The sequence below is a fragment of the Oryctolagus cuniculus genome, chromosome 6 (genome assembly GCF_051225735.1).
Source record: "Oryctolagus cuniculus isolate XC-2025 breed Fujian yellow rabbit chromosome 6, ASM5122573v1, whole genome shotgun sequence".
Taxonomy (NCBI): Eukaryota; Metazoa; Chordata; class Mammalia; order Lagomorpha; family Leporidae; genus Oryctolagus; species Oryctolagus cuniculus.
In genome coordinates, this window is record NC_142872.1 from 44,626,999 (window position 1) to 44,642,062 (window position 15,064).

The following is a 15,064-nucleotide window of genomic DNA, read 5'->3' on the forward strand; positions in this document are numbered from 1 at the left end:
TGCTGTCTTGAGCATCATTCAGAGCCGGGAAGAGGCCAAGCTAGGGTTAGACTCAGACCAAACTGGCTCTAAGCCCGCTCTCACGAAGGGTAGATGATTTCACCTTCGGAAAGTCCGTGAACTCGAAGACGCAAGCAGAAGAGGAGCACAAAGGACACGTTCTATCCTGGGCTGTCACACTGACCGCCTTTGCCACTCTGGACAGGCCATCTGTCTCTGTCTCTCTTTCCCAGTGTAAGAGGAAGGTTGGAAACAATTGGGACTGGATGGTCATTGGGATTCCCTCTAATTCAGAAGTTCTCTGATGCTATAATTGTCTGGTGACCTTAGATGTGCTCATGCATCCCACCCCCCCACACACACACACACAGCTTCCCAAGGCAAAACCATAATCCTTCTGAGAGTGCTCTTTGCAATTTGATGCTATTGCAATTTGATGCTAAACCCCAGACTCCATGGAATCCTATTGTTTACAGCAAACCCTTAGGAACACACAATGCTTTTCAAATCTGGCAAGCCAGTTCTTTAAAGTAAGTTGCTAATGATTTTTGGAAGAAAATGTTAATAGCAAAAACAAAACAAACAGAAAAACCCTCAAAACAAATGCTGTTCTTTCTTGAAAGCATCTCTTATTTTACAGTGTTACTCTGACAACTTCACTTTGCCTCTTTAGATATAGGGGGTTTTTCTGTGCCTCTTCCAGTGTTGTAAGATGCCGTGTTGTTTTACAGAAAGAGGAAGAATCAAAGGTGGACTAGAAGATCCAACAGAATGCACCCTGGGGATCTTGAGGGTGTGATTTCCTGAAGGAATCACAGATGCACGTTTTAGGGTACATCCTGCTTCTGGAGACATGCTCCTCTCCTCCATCTCCCATAACCTTAACACACATTACAACAGCCTATAAAGTAGCACGGTTTTGTACTAGCACCGTTATAGAGTGGAGAGCAACACAAGTGCCTGAGAAATAACTGAATTATTTTTAGGTGCTGCAGCCATAGATGTCCATATCAGGGGTCCACTCTAAAGAACTGAACCAAGTCTACACACACCCAAAATAGAGTTTGCACTCAGTAATGGAAATTTGGAGCAAAGACTTAGGAAGTGGCAGGTGGGGGAACAAATTAGGATTCAGGTCTCTCAGCTGTAATAAGCTCGTTACCAGGACTTGCAGGAGCTCAGGGCTCAGGGGTCAGCTGGGGCTTGTGAGTTATAAGGTGCAAATCGGGCCATGTTAGCAGGAAAAATGGAGAGGGTTTGTCCACAGCATCCAGCACCACAGAGCAGAGCTATCGTGGAGTGTGGCTGAGCCATGAGGACTGGTTCTAGGAGCAGTTTCCTTTGTGGTTGTGAGTGTGAGCCCAGCAGACGCCGTGAGCACTGTGGCAGGGGAGGGAGTCCGAGTGTGACACATGTGTTTCCCATTCATAGCTGGAGACAGCCCAGTAGCTGGGAGTCGGCCTGACAAAGCCGTATTGAAGTATGGACAGAGTAGGGTTTCAAAGCCGGCAGAAAAAGAACGGGAATGCTGTTCAGGAAATTCTTCAGGCATGGGCAGGGACTTGGCTGTGGCCCTGCACTTGGAAAATCTGACTGGGGCAGCTTCTGAACGCAGGCAGGGCCTGCTCACACTCAGCGGCCGCCCCAGTGGCCGCCTGCTGCACGGCGAGTCAGCACGCCCCGGGATCGCAGGCGCTTCTCCTCGGTCGCTTTGTGAAACAGACAAGAGAGGTAGGGTACTGTGCAGCTCTCGGCTGGCTTTCCACGCCTCCCTCTGCTCTCAGCCCGCTGTCTGCTGTTTGCTCCCCGGCTCTCCGGAGTTGCGGCTGTGTGTGTGCGAGCGTTCATTTGGAAGTTTGACTTCCTAGCACTTGGTGTGGAGTAGTAATCTCGGCTTTACCCAGCTCCGCTCCACATCGGATTTTCTGGAGGGCAGAGGCACTTTGGAAACTTAGGGTTTAGCTGGAAACGCGGTGTCAAGAAAAGTATGTGAGTTCCTTGTATCATCACGGTGCTGCAACCGTCCAGAACTTTTAACTATTCTGTGTGTGTGGACCCACAGTTCAGGGGCAGGAGAGGTAATTTTAGAAGGAAGTAGGAGCGTTCCTTGTGAGTGTTCAGAGAGGCGTTCTTAGCAGAAAATGGCTCTCGTGTTAGGAGGGAAGCGGAGTTGGAAGTTTCTGTTTTGGATCATACTTCAGGAGTGGAGGAACAGATGCTGTGCATGGGTGCCTGGCGTCTTTCCTTTCTCTCTGGGATTCTGTCATTGTATGGGACTTGACTGTCAGTAATCCATTTGCCTAGAAATATAAATTACAGCATTTGTAATTCTGTTTAAATACTTATTTCCGTTTTTTTCTCAGATGAAGAACTAACTTGCAGTTTGACTCTTAAATACTTCTGTCTGTTATGAAATACAATAAAAGTCATAGAAAACATCAGTGATTTGAAATCACTGTTTAAACGGATGGGAATAGAATGTGATAGTAATTGATTCCACCTAGTTATAAAAATCGAACTAATCAAAGAGGATTTTTAAATCAAATTTTAAATAATTTTTAGCACAAGGAGGGATCCCAGATTTTTTTTTTTACCCATATTCGTTACATTGCAGTAAAGATGTCTCGCCTCATAAAGCTACAGTGCTTTATCCTGCACTTAGCATTCAGAAAAAAAGAAAACACAGTGAAGTGGCATTGGAGAGACTGGATCAGCTCAGATAAACCTCATTACTACTTTTTGATGACCAGCAGAGCAACCCTCAGCAACAGTGTTGTTTTCCCAAGGGGCGTCGGCCAGGAGTCTGATTGGGGAAGTAGCTGAATGAATGGATTCTTGGATATTTCTAGAATAGCCAAAGCATGACTAAGCCTCTTAGGCTAGACTGCTGGGAAGACAGGTGTGTGTTTACTTCAGTGTCCTAATTAAATCTCCAAGCAAGAAGCAAGAGATTGAGATTAGCGAGTAAATCAAGTGTGGCAGACAGGGATTCCTTTTATTTCTGTCAGAGGTAGAGTAAGTGGGCAAAAGTTCTGTTCTGCTGCTTTAAGATCAGGACCGGTAGACAGCATTTTTGTTGCTAGTGTTGATTTCTTCCCCCAGTTTTGTACTTAGGGGAGGGAATTGAATCAGGCTGTGGTTAGCAGTAAGGTCTCCTAAGAGATCACTCTGCATATCGTTGGTCTCATTCCTGTGTTGGGATAGAGCAGGGGGATTTGGGGAACTCCGAGACTTGGGGTAGGAAGAGGCTGCAGTTGGAAGTCAGAATGGATGGAAAGTTCACTTTGTTGTTGGCTTTTTTTTCTCTAACGTGCCTACTGAGTGCTCAAAATGCCAAGGCAGATGAGGAAGTGGCGTGAGCCATCCCCAAGCTCACTGACAGTGCAAAAGGAGACCTGGGTGAGCTCGAATGTCAAACTCTTCTAAATTTAGTGCGCGTCAAGCCTTCAGCAGAAAGAGGCGTGAAATAGCAACTCCAGGTTGCAGGATTAGGAAGAGCAGTGCCAAAAACTTGGAAGAAACGACGGTTTTCTCTTTTAGAAATGAAAGGAGGGGAAAATCAAGCTCCCTTGACATTGGAGAAGCAAATAAAAAGTAGGGGAAAGGATAGAGAATTGGAAATCCAGGGCAGAGTTGGGAGCAGGCGGTCGGCTGGCCACACCATGACCAAGGCAGCGAGTGTAGACGGCAGAGGCCTTTGAGCAGAATGTTCAATATGAAGTGGATGTGGAAAAAATGTTAATAATTGTTCAGCTTTAAAGCAAAAAACCAAACTTATTAAAGTGACTCAAGTGAATAAAATGATAAAATATTTATATTGGTATAAAATTGTTGAAATCCATGCTTAGTTTTTTCTATTCATTTTTCATGAGATTTTTTTGAAAGCTGTCTGCATGAACCCCCTCCACGTTTTTTGCATCCACATAAATTGATCTTTTAATTCCATTTTTCATGAACTTTTTGAAGTACGCTCATATTAGAAACAGCAAACATTGCCAGGCTGTAATTGGTTGGGTTTGAAGTGTGCAGATACACCACGGCCTGAGAGGAGATCATTGTTTGACCCCCTTCAGGATAGGAGATCTCATGGCTGCCCTGTCGTGCTTTCTGGAAATAATCAGCAAGCACACTTTGTGGGATTGGCATCACTTGAGGGTTCAGATTTCCTAAGCAGGGAGGGAACAGGCCCTTAAGACTTTATTTTTAACCGGTGTTTGTGCCTTGCAGAGCTATTCCTGCAGGCAACATGGACTGAAAGGACCAGGTGGCAGTTGGAGAGGGCCCTTAGCTGAGTTTTCCAAGGCCCTGCCTGGGGTCAGTTTCTTAAGACAGACTTTTAAAAAGGATACAAAATGTTGTATAGGCTTTACTCTGATGACGAAATGTGTTTAATTTTATTTTTAAAAGTCTCCAAGTATATACACCACCATTTTGATTATAATAGTGAAGGTTCTGCACAGAGAAACAAAAACAGTAGGATATATATGAATATACTGAAGAGATTTGTTACAAGAACCGACTCCGACTACTGTGGAGGCTCAGGTGTCCCGGCTGGGGAAGCTGAAGGGTGGTGACGTCACTGTAGTTCCAACCACAGGGCCAGGAATCTGGAGAACCAGTGGTCTAAGTACTAGTCTGAGGCAGAAGGCCTGGTAACTTGGTGAGGGGTGGCATGAAGTCCTTAGAACCAGGGACTCTCATGCCTGAGGGTGGAGCAGGCACAGGAGCCTAGGCAAGGAGAGGGAGAGAACTAATCCTTCCTCTCTGCTTTTGGGCTACTCAGACCCTCAGTGGATTGAATGATGCCAGCCCACACTGATGATGGCATTCTTCAGTCTACTGAGGCCAGTGCTAACCTTTTCTGGAAACTTCTTATACACACTCTGCACATCCTTTCACACGAGCACCTTGATACATAAGATGAACCGTCACACTGGTGAAAGTGTGTGATGTTGGTTTCAGAAGGTTGGGAAGTTCATGGAATCATAGACTCAACCAGCTAGAAGGGACTTGGGCTCTTTGGCTCATTATTTCCAGCTTTTCAGTCATACTCAAACTCCTGATAAGAGGGAAAAAAAATTATCCATGTGCCCACTGTTGAATTATTTTATTATACTATTATTTTATAGACTGAAAACCCCCACCTACTTATTACCTATTGAGCCTTTTTAATTAAAAGAAATAATTAATAAATAATGGACATCTCAACTGCTGTGACAAGTACTCACTCCTGTTGATTGACTTTTCAAAAATTCTTTTCCCCCAGAAACATTTTTTACTTTGATAAAGAGAAGAAATTTCCTGTATCTTATAGGCAATTTTAAGAGTATAATGATATTTTGCACCCTACCCTCTCTACGTCACTTCGACCCTTCCAATCTTATTTTTCTTAATTTTTACAATGACATAATTTCATTCTTCTTTATAATCTCAAGCCTAACCCTCCAACCCTCCATTAAATACAGAATTCAGCAAGTAGTAGGTAGAAAAACCACTGTTCTTTGAGAGTATAGCAAGGGCTGTAAACAGTACTCAAATCTCAAAATGGTGATTTTGCTCATACACGTGATATTTTCTTTGACTCTTTGTACCGGTTACCACAATCAGGGAAAGCATGATCTTTGTCATTTTGAAGAGTAGGCTTATTTGACTACACATAATGGTCTCCAGTTGCATCTATTTTGTTAAGAAACACAGGATTTCATTCTCTTTTATGGCTAAGTAGTATTCCATTGTGTAAATTACCATGTTTTCTTTATCCAGTCATCAGTTGATGGGTTGATCTTAGTTATTTCAACTTGAGCTACTATAAACACGGGGGTACAGATAGCTATCATATGCTGATTTCATTTCTTTTGGGTAGATTCCCAGGAGTGAAATGGCTGGATCATACAGTAGACCTATTTTCAGATTTCTGAGGAGTCTCCATACGGTTTTCCAGAGTGGTTGTACCAGCTTACATTCCCACCAATGGTGGGCTAGGGTACCTTTTTTCCCCACATCCTCACCAGCATTTGTTGTTCTTTGATTTTTGAATGATAGTGATTCTAACTGGGGTGAAGTAAAAACTCATTAAGCTTTTATAGCTAATGCTGTCCATAACTTATCCCACAGAATTCTTATGTTTGTGACTGCTAATATAACACCAGTGTGTTCATCAGCAGGGAAATAAACATTCTGACATGTTTTGCTCTTTGATAAGGTAAAACACTAAAACAAATTTATAAATGCAAAATAATACTACAAAAATTCAGGTTATTAACCTTGGTTTCTTACATAGAAGGTGCCTTACTAGAATTTAATAAGGCTTGCAAACCTGAACATGGCACTCACACTGACCTGGAGATGATTTAGGTATCGGCCCACATAAGGACATTTGCTGCGTCCACACGTTCTCCTCTGTCAGGTCTACCTGCACTTCAGTGCCCTGCTTTTCTTTGACATGCACCTGAAAGGCAGGTGATTTCTGTTACACACATTCTGCAGCTTTCTCATCATTCATGAAAATTAGCATAGAATCTCTGTTGCCAGTATGATTATACGAGCTGTATTGTAGTAGCCCGAGTCAACAGTAAGACCACTATTTATTAGAACAGAAGTTGCCTATATAAGCAAATGAGGTGGGGGTGGGAAGGGCGGGATGAGATGAGGGTTGATTAACGCTGTTCTTAGCCAGCTCTGGTTCCAAGGAGGAGCCCTGGTAGGAATCGGGGAAGGCATGGCTTTGGAAACAGCCTTGTCCAATTGTATAACATAGCACAACCAGCTTTATTGGCTTTGTATACTGTGGTTTTGCCAGAGGTTTCTTCTGAAAAGAGGCTTTAACTGCTCTGAAAGGCTGCAGGAATGAAAACCCTGCTCCTAGAAGGCCAAGCATCCGATGGCTTGTTTTTGCTCTCTGAGATTGAGGTCAGACTGTAGCAGAACTGAGCAGAGCTCTGAAGGACCAAAGCTTCCTCCCTGCTCCTCAGTCTTCAGCACTTGGGCGCAACTACCCATTCTTAGCTTCAGATTCTTGTTCAGATTGGAGCACAAGGCACAGAACACGAAGGGGGCAAATACAACTCTTCTGCAGGCTTTGTGCTTGAACAGGAAGCGATGCCCTTCCCTAAGACTTCCCTGCACTTCTCAGGGTCACAAACAACACTGGGTCACAAGCCCCAGATGAGGCACAGGCTACCCTGGCTGGTTTAGGCCAGTCATGTTTCAGCCTCCTGGTCTGGAGTGGGAGCCCACAAGTTCACGTTGAGTGCTTTTTTGCCTGATGAACGCAGGTGAGAGCAGGGAGAATGTCTGCAGGATAAGTGATGAACAGTGTTAGCTACAAATGCGTAAGAATTTTTTTTTTAGTGGAATCACCAGCGGAGGGCACAGGATTTGAGACGCCCACATCCCATAGTCACCTGCCTGGGTTTGAGTTCCTGCTGTGCTTCTAATTCCGGTTTTCTGTTAATACACTCCCTGCACTCAGCAGGCGATGTTTCAAGTACTTTCGTACCTGCCACCCATAGGGGAGAGCCACATTGTGTTCTGGGCTCCTGGCTTCAGCCTGGCTCAGCCCAAACTATAGCGGGCAGTGGAGGAGTGAACTAGTGGATGGGGTCACTTGTACATGTTCTCTCCTCTCTCTCCTCCCTTCTTCCCTCCCTCCCTCCCTCCCTCCTTTCCTCTCTCTCTCCCCCCCATTTGAAATAAATGCAAATGCATAATATTTTTTGCAGTGAATAAACACATTTAGAAAACAATCCGTTTCTTGTAGGTAGAAGTATCACAGAAGCTATGTGACCTGCATAAGGACTCCAGGCTGTGCTGATTATTCCAAGATGCTTACTGTGATGCAATCCACAGGCTGGATACTCCGGCTCAGTACCAACAGCTGAGGGATAACCTCTGGAGCCACCTTACAGACAGTAACACTTTGAGGTTCTCTTAGCAGTAGGAGATCCCTTGTAAGTCACACCGTCCATGGATTCTCAAGACCTTCCTGAATCCGAGTCCCGGTGTGGGAGGATTCCTCTGTGTGTGAAAACTCCTCCGTGATTCTGCAGAAGCCAGCCCGGCACTGGCCTGCAGATCTGTTGTAGCTGAGGCTTTCATCTATTGCAGGAATCTCGTTGGCAGCATCGCTAACAGATGTGAGGCAGATGTGGCAACGCTTCCTGTGACGGTGAGCCTCGCCACACTGCGAGAAGTGTTCTTTGTCCTCTCAAACCCCTTACATGGAGATAGTTGCCTAGCAGTACTGGGTCCCCTGTTACCCTGGGTCTGGCATCTCAGGCCCCGTCTCAGGGCAGTGGCCATGGTAATGCATGCAGAGTGTGCTCAGGAGAGGCAGAGGATCCAGTGTTGAGAAACCTCAGGAAAGGCCCTGGACCACTCTCTTCTGGATCTTGGTTTTCCCATGTGTAAAATGGCACTAAAATGTTTTCTGTTGGTCACAGCCTAGGAAGGGGTTTCACAAAGTCCCTCCAAAATGCACCTTGTCTTGCAGTTTTCCATGCATCTTTTGAAGTCCGCTGCTACGGTGTTGGCCGTTGTAAGGCTCCTCCATTTTCTTAAGAAAATCTCTGTCTTCCTTTCCCGAGGCTGGGTATCTTGAATTATTTCACCCACACTTCTATCTTTCTCTGCACTGTTTGCTTCCTCCTGAGAAAAATATGGTCCCCAAAACTCCTCTCTGGCCCTGCATGTTTCATGATGAGGATCCTCTGCCTCTCCTAACTGGAGAAGTGGATGATGGTAGCACAGGAAGGAAGAGGAACGGGAGGTAGGATGGTGTTGCAGCAGAGGTGAGTGTTGCTGCTGTGAAGTGAGCTTGCATTTGTAGCCTGCCTTGTGCCGGCATCCTGGCTGTGTGTCCTTAGGCAAGCTCTGTCACCTCTGTGTGCCCCAATTTTTTAATCTTGAAAGTGACCATTCATACTATGATCTATGCTATCGTGTGTTTTGAGCACAGCACATAATGCACTTAGCATGGCCCTTTAGGCAAAATAAATGCTTCCATATTTTGAATGTAAATGCAGTTATTGCTAACTGAGATAGCACCATGCAAATTGACAGAGAATGAAACAAGGAGATCAAGAGAGCCAGACACAGAAAGACAGATACCATTTGGTCTCCCTTATTTGTAGTTTTAATGATTGTGTCTATTTGATTGACTTATTGTTAAGGACTTATTTTATTTAGTTGAAAGACAGAGTTACATAGAGGGAGAGACACCTTCATCTGCTGGCTCACTCCTCAGATGGCCACAATGGCCAGGGTTGGGCCAGACAGCAGCCAAGCCAACAGCCAGGAGCTAGGAGCTTACGCCCGGTCTCCCACCCAGGTGCAGGGGCCCAAGGAGGTGGTTCATCCCCTGCTGCTTTCCTAGGCATATCAACAGGGAGCTGGATCAGAAGTAGAGCAATTGTGACTTGAACCAGAACCCACATAGGACACTGGCATTGTAGGCAGTGGCTTTACCAATTACACCACAATGCCATCTCCTTTGTGAGTATTTTAAAACTTACATATGTGAAGCTGAACCTGTTTTCATTAGGTAGCCTTTACTTGTTTTCCTGCTGGACTGTGTTTTTTTTTTTTTTTTTTTGAAGTCATTAAACTTTTGAATATATTGTATATTTTAAAAATCTCAAAAATAATAAAAAAAAAAACAGATCAAATGAAGAGTGAAGACAAAATCGGGAGAAGGCTTTCTACTGAATTGTCTAAATTAGTGTTTGTGTTGGCTGGATTTCTGTACCAATTCTACCGTCACCTTTATTTCACCTGTGCTGCCACACAGAAAGGTGACTGTCTTCATTATTGTTTAAAATTCCTGTTGGAGAGTGGGATCTGCCTCCCGGCAAGGAAAGCTTGTAAGCTGTGGCCCCTGCCCTGCCTCTCAGACAGGTCTGCAGGGCTGGGGGAAGAATGTGTCACTGTGGTTCACTTAGCGTATAAATCTTGAGAGATGGCTTTGCTCAGAAGTCTTTGCTGGTGGCTATACTAACGGAGCTCAGGTAGTGTAGGTGGATGTGGATGCAATTGCTTTATTCTTCTTTTTTAACCGATTAAGCAGTGGCACCTATTAAAGCCAACACAATTCCCTGATAAAAAGCTGTATTGCTGGGGATTAAAGACTCCCTCCTGTTCAGACCGCTTTCCCTTGCTAGGGTGATAGGATCAGACTCTGTTGCGAGCACCCTGACTTTCCAATATTACATTCTGAGTGCCTGGAAACTGCAGTCCCTTGGCAGGATTAAAGTACTCAGCCACTGACACTGCTTTCATTGAGCTCACAGTAAATAAATATCAGAGTTAGCTCCCTTCTCCAGCAAGTCATTTGCCAGCACGCAGTTGTACCAACTCTGATTGAGGTTGTGGTCCTGGGCATGGGGCCCTTAATGAAAGATTGCTTGGAAGTTCAAATTACTGGGGGAGCAGAGCCACATTGAGTTCCCTTGGTTTCAGTTCCACCTATGATGTTCTCTCCTCCCTCTCGTTGCTATATTCTTTCTAGCTCTTCCCTGCCATTTCTTTTTCCAACTCTTCCCATCGAAAGTTTGTTTTCTCTGTATTGTTTGTTTAGTGTGTACTCAGCAAAGTCATTATCTGCTTCCTTCCTAGGATCAGGAATATTGGTAATAGACCCGAGTCTGGACAGTATCATTGTTACTATGTCAAAATAGTCCTTCAACTGCTGATGTTGGCTCTGTCCTTCGGAGTTTGATAATCTCCCTGCTGTCTCTGACAGAATCAGCCGTTAGTTTCTCGGACTGGAATCTAAATAGCAGGTCACATTTTGGCAACCTAAGTGCGTGCACATAAAGTGTTTTGTTTTTTTTTGTTTTTGTTTTTGTTTTTTTTTTGGTCTCTGTCTTAACTGACAGATTTACAAAACAGTTAAAGATAGCATGCAAACATGTAAATGCATAGATCATCCAGAAAACTGGAGCTGGGTGCCTCTGTTCTAATTAGCCACAGCACAGGGGTTGCTGGTGTCAAGGAGGCTCACATCCCTTTGAGAAGGCACCCGCCCACTTCCCTCAGTGGCTCTGTCTTCCTGGTCCGTAGGTGTGAATGGTAGTCAAGTGTGTTTTTTTTTTTCAGTAGGATTTCTCAAAGCCAGAACATGGGCACTGATTTGAGGGACCCTTTTTTTCAGTTCTCTCAAGGGTAGTTCATTCAAGCACAGTAGCATTCTGTATGCACAGGAGAGGAGTTCGAGCATAATTCAATTGTGACTTAATTCTCTGAGAATACCATGGACATAGAGTAAGTATCTATTGAGGAGTGAGATAACAGCAAGGTGGCCAGGAGCCCAGGTCACCAGCTTAGATGTTCTTCTGGATATGTAACAAGATTACAAGAATATTAAACATTAAATGTAATGGAAAGGAGAATGGTACCTGCCTTAGGAAATGTGGTATTAATGAAGAAGGGGCATGAGGAAACTTTATGCAGTAATGGGAACATTCCTTATCTTGTTAGAATATTATTTACAAAGATGTACACATTTGTAAAATGTATTATGTGAATGGTTAATATGTGTATTTCCTTTGAGCTAAATTATGCCTCCATAGACATAAATACATTTTACATACATGCAGACATACAGGGTAGCATGCCAAGTGCTTAGTATAGGACATAATACATTTTGGCTATTGTCATGCCTATTTTTGGAAACTCATTTCTTTTCAAAAATAAGTAAAAAGGCTACAAATGAGATGAGCATTTCCTTTCAGAACACAGATTTCATTTTCAGCATTGGAGAGCCCGGGTGATAGCTGAAGATTCTTGCCAAGCACAATTGTCAAGGGAGAATCTATCAGATCAATGCTAATTTATGGAACTATTGAATCACTATGGAAGGATGTGCCTAATTTTTTGTAGCTGTTTTTCATGATGCTGTAAAAGTTTATGGGTTTCATAGATAAATCAAAGATGGTTTATCTCCTGGCAGAAAATGCCTATACTTAAACAAAAATCTTTTTAATAATTTCACTTAAAAAATACCCATGTTTAGAAATTATAATGACAATTACAAAAATATAGTTTTAGTTGGTAAGCATGGTGCCCTGAACAATGATTCATATATATCTGGAAGCTCTTAACAGAAGAATTGACAGAATGGGATTTCCTCTGTGAGACGCTCCGCCTTCAAAAACTTGCTAGATTTTTAACAAACTGAGTTCAAAGTTACCTGATTTCTCGGTTGCCTCAGTGTAAAACAGGACTGACCATTGTGCCTCCCTTATATTTCCATGTCTATGAGGGTTAAATAACTTAGGTGAAGCTTTGAGAAGTGTTCTGCTTACTGCACAAGTCACCATCTGTGGATGCTTTCATTGTGTTAGGAAACTGATGGTTTTGGTGTGATTTGTTTTTAAGCAATGTACAAAAAAGTGTGTAGGTGGTAGTTGATGAAAATGATAGGAGACAGGAGTTCAAGTGGAGAGGACCGAAGCCTGGAATTTGCATTTATTGTCGGTTGAGCCGACTTCAGTTTTATCACCAAATTACTGTGTGGTCTTGATTAAGCCACTTCATCTCGCTGAACCTGGTTTTCTCATTTGTTAAATAAGGATTTGGACCCTTATTATCCACCTTCTCTTCAAGAATGTGTCTCCTTCTCTGATCTTAAGTGTTTGAGTCATGTTCATTATTATTCTATTACACAGCGTGGTCCCCAGTTCACAGAAGAGCTGCAGTAGCTCGCCTGCCATTGTCATTATCTGATCCTGGTCAGAGTCCGTGGGGACTTAAAAAGTGCTGGCCTCATACATCACAGAAGAATGTGTGGCCCCTGTGAAGAAAACTGGCCACAGATGTCGTTGGGATGGGACAGATGCAGCATTGTTTGCCTGTGAAAACGACATGATTAAGTCTGCAGTTGGGTGTTGAAGCTCTTATTTTTCCTGTTCATGTGTGTTCTGTTGTCACAGGACCAGGTATAAATTGCCGTCTCTGAGTGTTGATACTGAGCTGAGTCTTCAAAACTCTTGAGTTTCCTTCAAGTCTTTGCTCAAATATTTACCTTCTTTGTGAAGTCAGCTCTGCCCCCTGTTTTTTTCTTTTTTACATTTTTCCTTCGGTTTTCTAGATGGTTTGCTGTCTGACCAATCACTACTACCTCCCACTTGGATGAGATCAAAGATCTTTGATTTTTGTCGTTCATTTATTACAATTGCTTGGAAGAATGTCATGTGAACACCTGAAGGAAAACACAACCGTGACAGGTGGTGGCACTAGTTAAGCCCCTTTAGATGTCTTCTGTAGTAAATGCACCTCCAACCTTTTTATTTTATTTATTTATTTTTGACAGGCAGAGTGGACAGTGAGAGAGACAGACAGAAAGGTTTTCCTTTGCCTTTGGTTCACCCTCCAATGGCTGCCACGGCCGGCGCACTGCGCTGACCCGATGGCAAGAGCCAAGTGCTTCTCCTGGTCTCCCATGGGTGCAGGGCCCAAGCACTTGGGCCATCCTCCACTGCACTCCCTGGCCACAGCAGAGAGCTGGCCTGGAAGAGGGGCAACCGGGACAGAATCCGGTGCCCTGACCGGGACTAGAACCCGGTGTGCCGGCGCCGCAAGGCGGAGGATTAGCCTAGTGAGCTGCGGTGCCGGTTCATAGTCCTTTTAAGTAATGTGATAATATTCAGGGAAAGCTGTCTTAGCCTTATTCTGTGTTATAGAAAGAAAATGGCCTTGGAGTTATTTAAGACCAGAGCCTACCCAACTTCTTAGAGGTTTGGGAGTGTTCACATTTTCCTGTGAACCTCATTTTTTTTTTTTTTTTTTACATACGAAACAGTCTTAATAATATATATCCCTAGAGTGTTGTCAGGGACTCAGGCCCTTGTTTATCTAATAATGCCTACTGTGAATATGTTAGTGTGTTTCAAAAATATATTTCTACAAGAAACTTCTGAGTTATTTCACACTTCAGTTTCATTGTTCACAATGATACTAAAATATTTTGTGGACCATTAGGGATAAGTATTTTAAACTTAAATGCAAGGTGCGTGTTCATAATATTCACATGCTGGAAACGTAAACATTTGTCCCTGAGCTCAGTTTTCCTCCCTCTGGATTCCAGATTCATTTCCAAGTGCCGTGGTGACACCATCTTCTTGGAATCTGATGCGCATTTCAAGACTACAGAGGAGTCTTCTCCCTCCCAGCCTCTGCACATTGCATTCCTCTCCAGCCCTAAAAGCCTCCTGTCCACCCAGTGCTCCCCATCCTGATAAATGATACCTTCATTCGCTTCTTCCTCATCCCAGAATCTTGGTGTTCTTCTTGACTCCTCTGCTTTCTCACCTCCTATTTCTCAGGCAACAGCAATTCCTCCTTAGGTTTACTTTCCCAATAGGTTGCACAGATAGCAATTTTTCTGCCTTCTCAACCACTTCTACTCGGGTCCTGGGCACTGTCACCTGTTGGGGAGATGCCAGTGGTAACTCCATACACTTGCATCCTTGGGCCCTACAGCCTGTTTCCTCAAGAGCAGCCAGACTGATCCCAAAGTGAAATGTGATCACCTCATTCTCATGCCTCAGTTCTCCAGTGATTACTGTCCCAATCAGTAGTGCACATAACATTTTTACTGCATGTCACTCGACCCAGTGGGTTGCCCCATTTGCCTGCGCCCAGCTGTATTTTCTCTCTGGTTCGCTGTGATCCAGCCATACTGTGCCTCAAACGTACCAAGCCACTCTGCATCTCTAGGCCTTTGCACTTGCTGTAGACTTTTCCTGGACAGGAGAGCTTTCCAGGTACCCTCGTGATTTATTCTCTTGCTCTTTTGTGTTTTTTTTTTTAATTTATTTTTTCTTTCTTCAAATCTCTCTACTACTGCGAGACTCTCCCAGACTATCCTATGAGTGGAAGCTCCTGACATTGTCTCTCACCTTCTAAATGGTTTTTTCACTAACACTGATTTCCAGGAATAGGCACAAAAGATGCACATATGTTTATTTGTTGATCATTTTCTCCACTCGTGTATAAGATCTAAAACGCCAAAAGTTAGTTCTCTGCCTGCTGGGTATGAAGTACCAGTAGTAATGATAATCAGTAT

At 43.8% G+C, this 15,064-nt stretch overlaps 1 protein-coding gene across 8 annotated transcripts in view; it reads left to right on the forward strand.

Annotated features, from left to right (window-relative positions):
- Positions 1-15,064, forward strand: part of SGCD (sarcoglycan delta) — a 1,076,594-nt gene that overhangs the window by 642,536 nt on the left and 418,994 nt on the right. For 2 of the 8 annotated variants that reach the window (XM_002710335.6, XM_089336164.1), the window contains exon 1: positions 1,174-1,731. The exons of 1 other annotated variant lie outside the window; for it this stretch is intronic. The gene's annotated coding sequence lies outside the window, so the exon portion shown is untranslated. Of the gene's footprint in view, positions 1-1,173; positions 1,990-7,759; positions 8,168-15,064 lie in introns of those variants that run through there. 5 more of the 8 variants (XM_070076373.2, XM_089336162.1, XM_089336161.1 and 2 more) reach the window with 5 other exon arrangements.